The sequence below is a fragment of the Euphorbia lathyris genome, chromosome 2 (assembly GCF_963576675.1).
Source record: "Euphorbia lathyris chromosome 2, ddEupLath1.1, whole genome shotgun sequence".
Classification (NCBI taxonomy): domain Eukaryota; kingdom Viridiplantae; phylum Streptophyta; class Magnoliopsida; order Malpighiales; family Euphorbiaceae; genus Euphorbia; species Euphorbia lathyris.
In genome coordinates this window covers 126281383-126295609 of record NC_088911.1, presented here as the reverse complement: position 1 = coordinate 126295609, position 14227 = coordinate 126281383, and the positions used below count along the sequence as shown (strand labels likewise).

The 14227-nt window shown below is 37.3% G+C and overlaps 1 non-coding gene across 1 annotated transcript; it reads right to left on the bottom strand.

The window, feature by feature from the left end:
- Positions 1 to 13862: 13862 nt before the first annotated feature.
- On the bottom strand, positions 13863 to 13969 carry LOC136221175 (small nucleolar RNA R71). The gene has a single exon (XR_010684958.1). It is a non-coding gene; the product is annotated as a small nucleolar RNA R71 (small nucleolar RNA).
- Between the last annotated feature and the right edge of the window lie 258 nt (positions 13970 to 14227).

Here is a 14227-nt window from a genome sequence, read left to right as displayed (position 1 = left end):
CAAACATGAATTTTTAGTTTGTGCAGTTTGCAATTAAAAGACGTGTGTCAATTTTTCAATCAAACAATACTTGTAATTAGTTAATTTGCAAAGTTAAGACTTTTTAATTTCTCGAACTCACTTCCTTTTGGTAAAAGCCACGATTACAACTTTTGATGGAATACTCGAATTTGCAAACTGTACGGACTATAGACTTCCGTTTGCAAGTTTTTAAACTATAAGTATGTGTTTGTAAGAAATTAAACGGTATGATTTCATTTTCATTCTTTACGCTAACAATAATATAGCTTTTAATTGTTTTATTATCTACAAATTACCCCAAAAGTTATATCTAATGGCTAGGGCGTCTAAAATGAGATTTTCTTTGTAGATATTAAAGTTTGATGAAGCATTTATGCTCAAAGGCCCACACGCGTTTCCTTAAACAAGGAATCAGGCACTTATGTCCCTCGTATCCACACGTGATTAAGGACATCACCAACTATACTAAGGGTATAAGGACTTTGTGCTGTCTCACAAAAATCTCACAGTAAATGATCAAATTCCTATATATATATTGTTATCATACTTTCATTAGACACTAACGAGGTGTTTATTAGAGGAGAGATAAGAGGTGAGATAGAGATAAAAAAAAAATGAGATAAGTTATTCCATGTTTGTTTGGGAGATAGGAGAGTGAGATATGAGAGGGATAAACTTCTTATTCCACTAAAATTATACTTAGAATGGAGGTGGTATAAGACATGAGGATAACTTATTTAGATAGAAAAATCTAATTTGTCCCTCAAATTTTATTATTTATTCAATTTGTTGTGTTTTGAAAATTTAGTAGGATGTTCTTAATTTTAATCTTTGAATTTTTAAAATCCTAAGTTTGTCCATATATTATTGTAGTATCAATGTCGAATAAAAATCAGTTAAATTTAATCTAGGGAAAAGTACAAAAATAAACTATGTGGTTCCACTCGTTTTCAATCATAAACTATATGATTTAAAAATTTACAAATAATGTTACGTTTCGTTAGCAAACACAATCCAAACTGATTAAAGGTGTTAAAAAAAATCAAAAGTTAAAATGTTATTTTTGTCTTTATATTTATTTATTTTATCTGATTACCACACACACTTTCCCTCTCCACTTTGAATGTTCATTTTTCTATATATGAATTTGCTACTATATGAATTTATGTCGTCACACTTGAAACGATTAAATAATCTATCTACGTGTTATATATGAATGTGCTTCCATTTTTTGTATTTTGAAATTTTAATACAATTAGATTGATGATTAATTTCAGTCTACGTTGATACTACAATAATATATATTTTCTATTTAAATTTATATAGAGTTAATATAATAAATGAATCATTTTATCTCTATGTCTATCCTACATATCAAACATGTGATAATAAACGCTTCATAACTTAAACGGTCGAGTATTCCAAAATCGATAAATTCAGGTGAAGGTCCTTCGGTCCCAACTTATCGTGCTGATCAGCAATATACTATGTATTTGCTTAGTTTTATTTGGACAAAATGTATCAATTTTCTTTGTTGTCTCCGGGATTGCATTTCGGCGGAACGGTGCTTCTGAATTTTTTATAGGGTAAAGTTCAAATAAAACCTATGTGGTTTCACTAATTTTTAGATAAAGGACTATGGTTTACTTTTTGTCAAAATGAGGATTGAGGTTTCACACTTTTAATAATGCTATTAAAACTATCTTTAACGACCTGAAAATGAAAATTTTCAAGAATTAAAGTTGTTCAATGCCATATTTTCTATGGAACTACATTTTCGATTTTAGAAAATCATCTTTTTTGGAACTTTCTCTCTCTAAACATTAACTTTCTCTCTCTTTACCAAATATCATCTAAATAATCTCGAAATAAAAAAGTTGAAGAATTAAAGTTTCTTAGAATATTAGTAGTTTTTAAAATATGTCATTTTTGAAGTCGTCAATGGTGATTTTAATAGTATCAATCGAAAAAGTTCTTATTTTGCTAAATTTAAAAATCTCAGTTCTCGTTTTGATAAAAAGTAAACCACAATTCTTTATCTGAAAATTAGTGAAACTATAAGGGTTTTATTTGAACTTTACCCTTTATTATATGCTTTTTTTTTTTAATGAAATAATGAATTTAATAAAGAATCAATCCCTCCTTTATTATATGCTTGAAAAGTCGTAAATAGACTTTTTTTTTTTTTTTTTTTATTATTAATAAAAATCGAATATTATGAAAGCATATTCTTTGTTGTTTTGGTCTAACAACTGAACTCAACCAACTTAACTTCCCATCCATTGGTTGTTATAAATAATTTATGTTTTTTCACAATGAATTTTCTGAATCATTTCTCTGATTTCATTTCATCATCGCATTCATAATAAAATTCTATGGTCCAATCGTTTTCAAGAATTCGGATTCAACTTATTTAACATATCTTATAAGTGATTAAGGGTTTGTTTGGATGGAGGTGAATTAAAGTAAGGTAAAGTAAGTGTATGGAGATTACTTTATTTGTTTTAAGAGTAAAGTGAGCCGCTAAATACCGCACTCAAATTACTATCACCGCCTTCATTTGGACTTTTTTGCCCTTCTCATAATTTTGATCAAAAACTAAAAATTCTCTCTCCAAAATCATAAACCCGAAAAACAATAATTGAAATTATGAAAATAATTGATGTGTAACAATCTGAACCACGAAAATGGACGACTACGAGTCGGAAACATTAAAATTTATGTTTTTTTATCAAAGAACTCATGAAAATAATACATATTTTTCATGACGATTTTGTATTTTTTGTCACAAAAAATTGGGGAATTTTGCATTTTTCGTCATAAAAAATTGAACGATTTAGTATTTTTCGTCACTAAAAATTTTACGATTTTGCACATTCAAAATTTGGCCTAAACGGATGCGGCATCCGTTCGGCCCATGGTGGGGGCGGACGTGGCACTCCGCCCCACCAATGGTGAGAATGGATGGCGCATCCGCCCGGCCCATGGTGGGGGCGGATGCGCCATCCGTTCTTGCCATGGGTCGATCGGAGTGCCACGTCCGCCCCCACCATGGGCCGAACGGATGCCGCATCCGTTTAGGCCAAATTTTAAATTTTTCTCTCAAATTTTTTTTCTCAAATTTTGAATCAAAAATTATGCAAAGGGTAAAATTGTCAAAAGATGGCGGTAGTAAGGAATTTAAGGGCGGTAAATAGCAATATTCGTAAAATAAGGGTAATTTTGTCAACTGAAAATACTTAACCCTCCTTCCCCTAAAAATTGGGGTGTAAAGAAAATGAGGGAATATTTACCCTCACCTACCTTACTCCTCAATTTACTCTCGTGAGCCGCTAAATACCGAACTCAAATTACTATCACCGCTAACCAATTTACTCCTCACTGCCAATATCAGTATAGTCTGATATTTTTTAATATAACTCTTTCAAACAATTTATCCACCCCCATTTTTGTTTTTATTATTTAAACTATCAGTATGCTGAATATTTTTTTTGTATTTCCTATGCAAACATTACATAATTTAATTCATATGGTTTATTCAATTTGATAGAGTGGAGGCATCAAAATTTCTATGGCATACAAGACTGCAAAACTTGTAAATAAAAGAGACAATACTTGTAAAACCGAATCAGGCTTTGGGAGAAAATAATAATTTATTTTATTTAATTTAAAAGAGTAAGGATATAAGCGTAATTTTATATATAACCTTACCTTATTTTACCTTCAAACCAAACACGATTACATTATTTAACTATCACTTACCTTACCTTCCATCCAAACACAACAAGTTATTTTATAAACTTCACTTACCTTACCTTACTCTACCTTACTTTAATTAATCTCCATCCAAACAAGCCCTAAGATGGATTTGAGTGATAAGGTCTCAAATCATTTAAGTGAGAGGTTTTCAGTTTAAGTACAAATTTATGTAATAAACTTTAGGGGGTGTTTGTTTCGGCATTTCGAAGCAGCGTTTAACGTTTTACTCCAAACTGCATGAAATATAACGTTTGATTAGATTTATACAGAAACTAATATTTTTGTTTTTTATTTTTTTTTATAGAAACAGTAGCGTTTTAGAGTTTTTCAAGAAAAACTCATTTTTTAAGCTTTTCATTTAAAGTTGTTTTTGTATTTATATGATATCAATAAAATTATTATTCTTATTTTCGCAAAACACATTTCTTTTCTTTTTTGACGTTATTTATTTCTATCTCTTCTTATTTTGAAGAAACAAAAATTTACTACTGTAGACACCGATTCGGAGGACCTGTGACGAAAACCTTTAACAAAGCGGTTGATTCCGGGAAAATTTTGAAAGAGAAAAGCGTATAATAATAAAACGGTGAGTCAACGAGAATCGCGGTCGTTGAATGAACGGCTCGTGGACGCTCTGCGACGTAGAGCGAGCGCCTAGCGGCAGCCGACGTGTGTCCGACGACAGTCGGACGCACGTCCGGCTGCGCTCGGTGTCCGCGGGACGCCCGACGGCCGTCGGGCACGCACTCCCGACAGCCGTTGGGCGAGCGCCCGACGGCCGCTGGGCAGGCGCCCAACGACGTTGGGCGGACGCCCAACGATGGTTGGGCGTTCGCCTAACAAAAGTTGGGCGTTCGCCCAACATAGGTTGGGCGTTCGCCCAACCAGGGTAGGCGATCGCCCAACCCCCTTTGGGCGACGCCCAATTTTACTCGAGCGTCGCCCAAAGTTCCGGGGATCCGTTTGCCTATATAAGGCACGGATCCCCATGCATTTGGGGGAGGACTTTTGGGAGGAGCTTCTCACTCTAAACATTTTTAGAGAGAGAAAATCTTTTTTTTGGGAAAAAACATCTTTTTTCCTAAAAATTCCAAATTTCCTAAAAGTTAAAATTTTACCAAAAACACAAAAACACCGGAAAAGCACGATTCGTGGAATCAACCGACTTCAACCGTCAATACCGAACTTGAGGTATTATCCGAGGACTAGACTCGTTTTATTTTATTTAATTTATTTCTTTTGTTTATTTATTTTTATGTCCTAATTTTATTTATTTAGTTATTCATTTATTTATCACGTTTTATTTAATTTCTCGTCTTTATTTATTTTTTATCTCGTGTTAAGTAAAATTCGGTTTTTTTTTAAAATAAAAAACCTCGTTTTGATATCCGAATACGAACCGTGATCCGATTAAAAGGTAGTTCGGGTATTAAAAACATTGTAATTATAAATTTTTGAAAAGATATTTCCGAATGACGTTTTAAAATAAAAACGTCGTTTTAGAAATTTCCGTTATTGACTATGATCCATTTTTGGTAGTTCGGAAATCCAAAACGATTGAATTAGACTTAATTTAAAACTTTTGAATAAATCTGGAAACAGTTGGAGCAGTTCTGTAATTTTCCTTTTCCTGTCACTGATTGCTGTTTACCGACGGATTTTCTGTCGGTAAATCTGCTGGAATATAAAAAATGCTGTTTTGGTCCATCTTTCTCAACTTTTAAGCTTTTGATCCTTTATATACATATGTATATTTATGTAATACTTACTTTCAAGTTATTTTTAAATACTTGGTACATATTGTTATTTAATGTGTTTATAAATTATTTTTCATTATTTGGACTTAATAAAGTATATGTATATATATGGATTTTTCTTTTTCATTTCACTTAAACTAGACATATTTGAGTGTTTTTGGGGAATCTTTGGGATTATTTTCTATATTTATTCATCATATATCATTTTGGGGGAAACTAAATACTAATTTCTTATCTATAAACCTTATCCATTTTTTTATGTTTTTTATTAGAATAAGAATTCATTATACTTATTAACATTTACATCACCATTTTTGCTTATTTTTGTATAATATTTTCTCTATTGTATTTTAATGGATATTATTACTTATTTTGGTATTCATATATATTTATATATATTCCTCTATTTTCCTACTTATATGTATATTCTTTTAAATGCATTTGATTGGGTAAATTTTGGTTTAGTTGGTTTATTGTCGTGATTATGATAATGTTAAGGGTTAATTGAGTAAAAAGGGAAAAATGAAATCACAAAAAGAGAGTTTAATTTGCTTATTTAAATTTAAAGTTTTCTAGATATTCTTAAAAGTGTAAATAATGTTTTCTTGACCTCTTTAAACCATTTCTTAAAATCATTACGTTTTAAAACCTTAATCCGTTCCAATGACGGATTAAGCGAATCTTGTAATTAAAATCGTTTTCATTGTGAATAATAGAGTTTTGAATTGTTTTTTTAAAATGATTTGTACAAAATAAATTGACTTGTATGCCTAACCACGTTTTTGGGTTAAAATTCTTTATTCCACGTCTTCAAACGCTTGAGTCGTTCCAACGGCGATTCGAGTAGATGCCATGTAAATTAACGGGGTTTTGAAACGTACCTAAATCGTTCCAACGGCGATTAAGGTACGAACCATGTAAATAAACTCGTTTTCGGGGAGTGAGTTTAGTGTAGAGTTAACATACGAATCGAGGCATAAGACACACTGTAAATAAATCAATTCTTCCTTCTTCCCCTCTCTCTTTTATACTTAGCATCAATGTAAATGGGTGATTCTTTACCAAAGTGGCTTTCAATAATATATGCTCAAAACGGTTTTCAAAACGAGAAAGAAAAGGTTTCAAATGAATTTTAAACTTAAAGAAATATGCGATTAGTCCGTTATCGCCTAACACGTTGAGTAGGAGGCCGGTGGTTCATAACCGGGCGATGTCGGGATGCCTAGTAGCCTTTCTCCGGAAAGGAGCTAGCTTTCTCGGCTCGTACCTAAGTTTCTCGAACCCTCACCGGTCTCCCGCAAGGGATCGATGTTCATTTTCCCATTCGTGGGTGGTGACTCTTCCATACTCCGAGCTCCGGTCCTGCCGAGCAGCTTGATTCCACGATTGGTTGCTTTCGGCGCCAATCACCACTTACGTCGCCATGAGGTGTCCACCCCCCGGTCCGCTCGGGAGATTAGGCCGCGGCACCTCGTCTAACAAGTGGCGACTCTGCTGGGGAAGCGAGAAATTTGATTCCGGAAGGCGTGTATTAAGCCCTTAACGGGGACGGATCGTATTATTTCTTTTCGTATGCATTCATAAGCATTATTGCAAACCTTTTGGGTAATTTCCGCGAAACCTCTAGCGAGAGTCCATTCGTCGCTCGAAAGAGGCTAGTGTAAATTCCCCCTTACAGTAAGGCGCCAAAGGGTCCCCATCCATTCATTAGGGGCGAATTTGTGCGGTCCTGTGAGATCCCACGATCAGCCGTGTCAGCATATAGTAGTCTTAGAAGTTGTCATAGGATTACCCGTTACCATTTTTGATGTGATGAATGAATCAGTTCGTGTTTTCAAATTGCCATGATACGTGTCTAATCCTAAAATATGTAAAGAAAATGAAACGATACGTTAATATATACTCTTAGACCGATATACAAACTACTCCAAAACGTCGAAACGATTCGAACTAAAGATGACTTGGTCATCTCGTATGAATGAACTTGTGCGACCCGCCTGGTCCCTTTCCGTGTCCCAAAGAAGGCACATGTTCAGGAAATGCGTTATGACGTAAGCACGTATTAGTACGAATCGGTTCGGTATTAAGGATAGTTATATCTCGATTCAAAAGATTATATTAACAGTAGCCGTTATTCACATTCTTTAAATAGGTTGGGATAAAGCGAGATTATGACAAAACGAAAACAAAGAACATTTCTGTTTCGAATGACCCCGTTGTAACGTAAAGAGTTTCGCAAATGTGGCCCGTCCCTTCCGAATAAAAGACGAGCTCTTACGTTATGCCTTGTGTCGTTCTTAAGAGAAATGGACGTGTCCGCAAAAGTGACTAAGAAAATAAAAGAAAAGCAAAAATAAACAAACGACCAAAGTCATTCTGTATCTACGATGTATACCCATCCCAAGGGTAGTTAAAGAAAATGAATCAATACCGTTGAATACGTGTCTTGAGCCGGTATGTATGCCGTTTAAAATCACAAAGCCGAATTAAGCTAAACCACATAATTGCTCCATATGGACGAGACTGTGGGTTTGACTAACGACTCGATCATTTCGACCGTTACCAAAACTACAAGAAATATGGCCCGATATGCACGTTTGCTTAAACTCGTGCCAAAGTGAAAAGGACGGTAATATCCCTGCTTCGAATAGACATGCGATTCAACGAAACGTTGATTTTCTATAACCACGCTAAGGTGATATATCCCGTAGATTGGAATAAAGAGTTGTTAGCCGAAAGAGTACCGTGCGCTCAAATAAGACTCGCCGTCTTTTCACGTAGCCAAAAAGAGCAAACGGGTTCTTAACGCTAGAAACAAACACGTTACGCGATGAGTCCGTTCCTTAAAATAAAAAGTGCTTTCATCACTGAATAAGCATGCGGTTACGTCTCTCGATAGATCCAAAAGGTCCCGTCGTAATCCAAAAATCGAGACACGAACCCACGCGAATAAAAGGAAACGAATCATTGTCAATAACGAACGATTGGACTAAAAGAATAACTCGTACCACATCTAAAAACCGAGATGCGCTCAAAAGGAGTCAAAACCCGAGCTAATGCGTCTCGCAAAATGACAAAAGATGGGTTATTCCGACAGGACAATCCATTTGGTCGATATCTTAGTCACCAAACGCTGATACGTTAAAACGAACTGTATTGTCTGATGAATGATTTACTTTTCCGCAATAATCGACGGCATCACGCGTCCCCTAGACCGCAATATGAGCCCCAAACCAAAATCCTAGGAAAGAGACTTGGACCATCGAGTGGGTGGAGGAATAAGGGTGGAAGAGAGATGCTGTGATACGTGTAATTAGACTAACGTTTGTTCTTCTTGTCTTATATATCCATAAATAATAAACGCACACACCACGAATCATGCATATAAAATCATGCATACATACTAATGGATACCGTTCACGCAGATGTCATCATTAAGCGGTTGTGGTACCGAGAGAGCAGTCGGCTAGTCAGGCAGTTTGATCAGCTACAGATTGACAGTTCTGAATCGGCAATTGTGGCTTCTGATTCGTCTTCATCCGGGTATACTCATTCTTCCGTCAGCATGTCTGCGACCGACGAAAAGGTGGCCGGATTGGAAAACTCTGTGAACAACATTAATGAGCAGTTAGCCGCGATAGTGGCCCAGATAGCTAAGTTGGCCATGAAAGATGACAAAAGTGGCATTAAGCACGCTGAGAATGAGGTGAACGATGGTCCTCGCTTTGGGAATGAGGATGACTATCAGGATTATATCCGAAAGCAGGTGGAGAAAGAGAAAGCTAATGAGGAGGAGTGGAAGCAACACATCACTCAGGAGTTGCAGGATCTACGTGGGGGAAGTTCCGGGAGTCAAGACTTTTATAACTTGAAGAATTGTTTATCGGCAACGGCTTTGCTTTTGAAATTCCGGCTCCCTGACATGAAAAAGTTCGATGGAACTGGAGATCCCACTGCCCACATGAATCAGTATGTTGCTATGATGAGGCACACGATCCTGACTGAGGATCAAGTCCTGGGGCTGTTTAACACTTATCTGGAGGGGGCTGCCCTCACATGGTTTCATGCATCACCAATGGTGACGAAGAGGGATTGGAAAGAATTAGCGAAGTCATTCATCGCTCAGTATAGCTTCAACACCATGCTTGAGGTCACTTTGAAGGAACTTGAGAGCACTAAGCAGCAGACTGGGGAATCCTTTTCCGATTTTGTAAGGAGGTGGAGGGCCAAGGCCGCGGTCATGAAACAGAAGCCGCTTGAGCAGGACCAGATCCGAATGGTAGTGGGCAACACATTGTCATATATTAAGAATGAGCTGCGGTATATGCCCTTTACCGATTTCAATCAGATGTATAGCTACGCCTTGACAGTTGAGGGGGATGGAGAACCGAAAAAGGCGTATACCAAGTGGACGAAGTCGGGATATAGTGTCGGAGGGCCAAGTGCGAGCGCAGAATCTGCAGCAGTGAAAGTGCTTGATCTTAATGCTATCGAAAAGAGGCAGTTCGCCAAATTTGATCAGACCTACGCAAAAGTCTTCGAACGATTGCAGAAAAAGGGGTTGCTGAAAGCTCTTACTCCTTATAACAAAGCTCCACCTTCTCAACAGATACAAGCTAGGGGATACTGTGAATTCCACAGCAGTTATGGGCATACTATTGAGAACTGTGAGAGGTTGAAGCACGAGATCCAAGATTTGATTGAGGAGAAGAAGATAGCTGATCCTTCGTCAGCAAACCCTTCCACTAGGCGTAATCCATTGCCTAATCATCGGGTGAGCATGATCGGAGTCGGTCTGGAAGAAAGTGTAGTGATGGAATCCTTTGAGGAAAACGAAGAGGAGTTGTTGGACTCCGACGAAAGGAGCAATGTAGGAAATGGTCTATATGTGTCCTTCCTTGGCGAGGAACAGGAAGGTGAACCGATGGATGAAGGTTTGGACGGTGGAGCACCGTATGATGAAGATAATGTAGAAGAGACCGGAGAAGGGTCGTCTCGAACTATTGTGCCAGAATTGGGTCTGTTTAGTGGCGGGGAGAATCCCGATGTGCACTTGCGTGAATATATGCGTGATATGTTTGTTGAATCCTTCGGGGTGGACGAGATTGCTCAGTGGTTCCATCATTCGCTGATAGGCAAGCCTTTGGGGTGGTTCCACTCATTACCCGACTCTTGCAAGCATGATTGGGATCGATTGTCAGATTTATTTCTAGAAAAGTACCAAAGAGCTGAAGACAGGACTGCAGAGCGCTTCGCGATGCAGATCGGACCTATCAAGCGTCCGCTACCGAGGGTCAGTAAGTACAATGGCAACAAAGATCCTATGGAACACCTTCACTTCTACTTGTCGGCCATGGGGCCTTTGGGCTTTAAGGAAGAAGAGATCACCAGTTTGTTCTGTAATTCATTGATGGGTGAGCCGTTGATGTGGTATATGTCACTTCCGATGCATGTCAAGACCGATTGGGCGGCAATGACAAAGAGGTTTATCAAAGAGTATACGGTATGGATGCTGGCAGAGCAAACCCCGGACTCACCCTCTTATGAAACACCCGAGGCAGTGTTAGCAATGCCTAGGTATGGGGGATACCGTGATCTTATTGAACATGCGAGGATATTCCGCAACCATATGTACGACGCCGGGTTCCCTCAATGTGAATTATATGAACATTTCCCGGGAACCCTCATGGGAGAAGCCTTGTTGTGGCACCAAGGCCTATCAGAGGAGGAAATGGGTCATTGGATACCGCTTAGGGATGCCTTTGTGGCGAGATATGAGATGTATGTTCCATGGACGGGATCCCTGGAGGATCTGGATAGGATCAGGCAATTCCCCGAGGAACCATTCGTGGATTATGTTAGGAGGTGGAGGCACCACTATGAGCAATGTCATGAAACAATGAGTGATAAGGTGCAGCTTATGTGCATACAGAGAGGCGCTATTCCGTTGGCGGCAAGAAGGATGAGTAGAGTGTCCCTCCGGGATTATGATGATTTGATAGGCTGGGCTTTGTATGGATCAGCGGATCCCTTCTATTTGAATCCGAACGTCCCTCACGTAATGGATCTAATGATTGTAGACATTTGGGAAAGTTCTTCGGACGAGGAGGATGCTGTTAAGCCCAAAATATACCTAAAATATCATACATAAATACGTTAAATTTACATTGAAATCATGTTAATTATATTCATTTTGAATACTTTTACGTCTTTATTTACTTCTTTGATGCAAGGTACCTAAATATTTGGTAAAATCCAAATAGGAGCAAAAACGGAGCTAAAATGAACGAAAAACCTTAAAAACGTACCGAGAATGCATATCAGTCAGAAGAACGCTCGAGGAGGACGAAAAGCAGTCGAGAGATAGGGAGAACATCTCTCTGTCGCGACTGAGATTCTCATAATCTCAGTCGCGACTTGCGGAGGCCAGATCGGGGGAAAATGAAGTTTTCAAGCTCGCCCCTATATCCCCTATCGCGACTGAGATTTTTAGAATCTCAGTCGCGACAGCGAACCTCCCTGCACACAAAACACATCTTTAAATTCGGAAAAACGCGTCTGTTCGTTCGGATAAAAGCGACCCTTCACCAGCAGACACGACCCGTCATTTACAACCCTTCAACAACTATAAATAAGTGATCCATTTCAGAAATCAAGGTTGGTTAAGTTGGAAAAGTTAGAGAAATTAGAGAAGAAAGTTGTTATGTTGAGTTTCTGATTCAGAGAAGAATCAGAAAGTTAGATTTCATTTCTGTAAACAATCGTGCTGTACACGAATTGTATTTAGATTAGTTATAAACACAGTACTAGTTTAGTTTTTATTCTGATAGTGGACGAGACCAGTCTCTATTCTGAAGATCCAGCGAGAAGAATTGACGGCTGAAGCGCATGAGGTTTGACAAGCCTACGGAGTTTGAGAGAAAGATTAACGACCCGGATCTCAAAGTTTTTGTTGCAATGCTATCCAAGTTTCTACTTCTCTGTTAACTTGTGGAAATTCACATTTCATTAATGATATACTTATTTATTCAATACATTCTTATTGTTGTTATTTTGATATTGTTCTGACAAAATGATTTTCAAAATGATAAATTGGTGTTTTTATTAAAACGTTCTATTCCATCTTATTCATATAAGAACTTTGTTGAACACTTAACGAATTTAGTTTTTATGGATGACATGATCGCTGATCGCGGCTTATCAGAAATAAAACACTAGTTTGATTAAGGTAGGAATCATCTCAACGCCAGGGGGATTTCTATAGTTCGAAGCCATTCAATTGAGTAAATCGCTATATTGTTACATGCCCATAATCTCACAAAGTTAAAGTTGTTTACTTTGCTTTATGAAAATAAGATCTATTTTATTCCAATTACGGAAATATCTGTTTTGTAATCAAAATTCCAAAACGGAATTGTTCTCTAAACTCGATATAATACTTCTATCTAATCCTAATTTACCAAAACCTATTCATCAATTAAAACGTATTTCTTTTATTAAACCTAAACACGTGATTAAAACCGAATTAAATAAAGTTTTAGTTAAAAAGCGTTCCCTGTGGGTTCGATATCTTTTATTACTACAAGCGTATACCGTGCACTTGCGGAAATCGCTCAACAAGTTTTTGGCGCCGTTGCCGGGGAACGCCAAAATTTTTGACAAAATTTTAAATTTTTCGTGTTTTATTTCGAATCTAGGTTTAAACATACTTATTTTAACTTTTATAATTTAAAAGTTTTCATATACTAATTTATTTATTTTTCAAAAATTCTGTTTTGTAGGTAGTTTCGGTTCGTGCAAGACTTCAGGTTCATGCGCAGTTCTCGAAGTTCAAGCATTGTACCAGACCCTATAGACCCAGAAATTGAGAAAACCATTAGGAAGAACAAGAAAAATAAGAAAAACAAAAATAAGACCCCAGTAAAAACACATACCGAGCCAGAAAAAATGGCAGACCCACCAACACTTATGGAATACGCTAGACCAGGTGTGGCCGGTGTAACCAATAGTATCGTTAGAACCAGAATCACCGCAAATCAATTTGAAATTAAGCCAGCTTTACTTAATATGTTGCAAAATAATGTAACATTTTACGGGTTACTTAACGAAAATCCTAACACCCATTTAACAAATTTCCTAGAAATTTGTGACACTTTTAAAATTCCAGATGTGACTGCAGAAGCAATCAAACTTCGCCTCTTTCCTTTCACTTTGAAGGATAGAGCCAAAGAATGGTTAACTTCTATGCCAGCCGCAACTTTTGCCACTTGGGAACAATTAGCCCAAGCGTTTTTATCGAAATATTTTCCTTTAGCAAAAACCGCAAGAGTCATAAAGGAGTTAACATCTTTTTCTCAAAATGATAATGAGACTCTTTATGAAACTTGGGAACGTTTTAAAGAACTTCAACGTTTATGCCCACACCACCAATTACCCGCTGAACTTTTAATGCAAACATTTTACAATGGACTAAATCCTACAACTAGGGGTTCATTAGATGCTATGTCGGGAGGGCTATTTATGAAGAAAACATCAGCCCAAGCGAGAGAACTTTTGGAGGAAATGGCAATCAACAACAGTATGTGGCCCGCGGAACATGGACATATGCCGGTGGTGAAACCATCATCATCAGCCTCACCATCAGTTAAAGGTATAGTTGAACTTGATCCAGTCGCGATGCTACAAGCCCA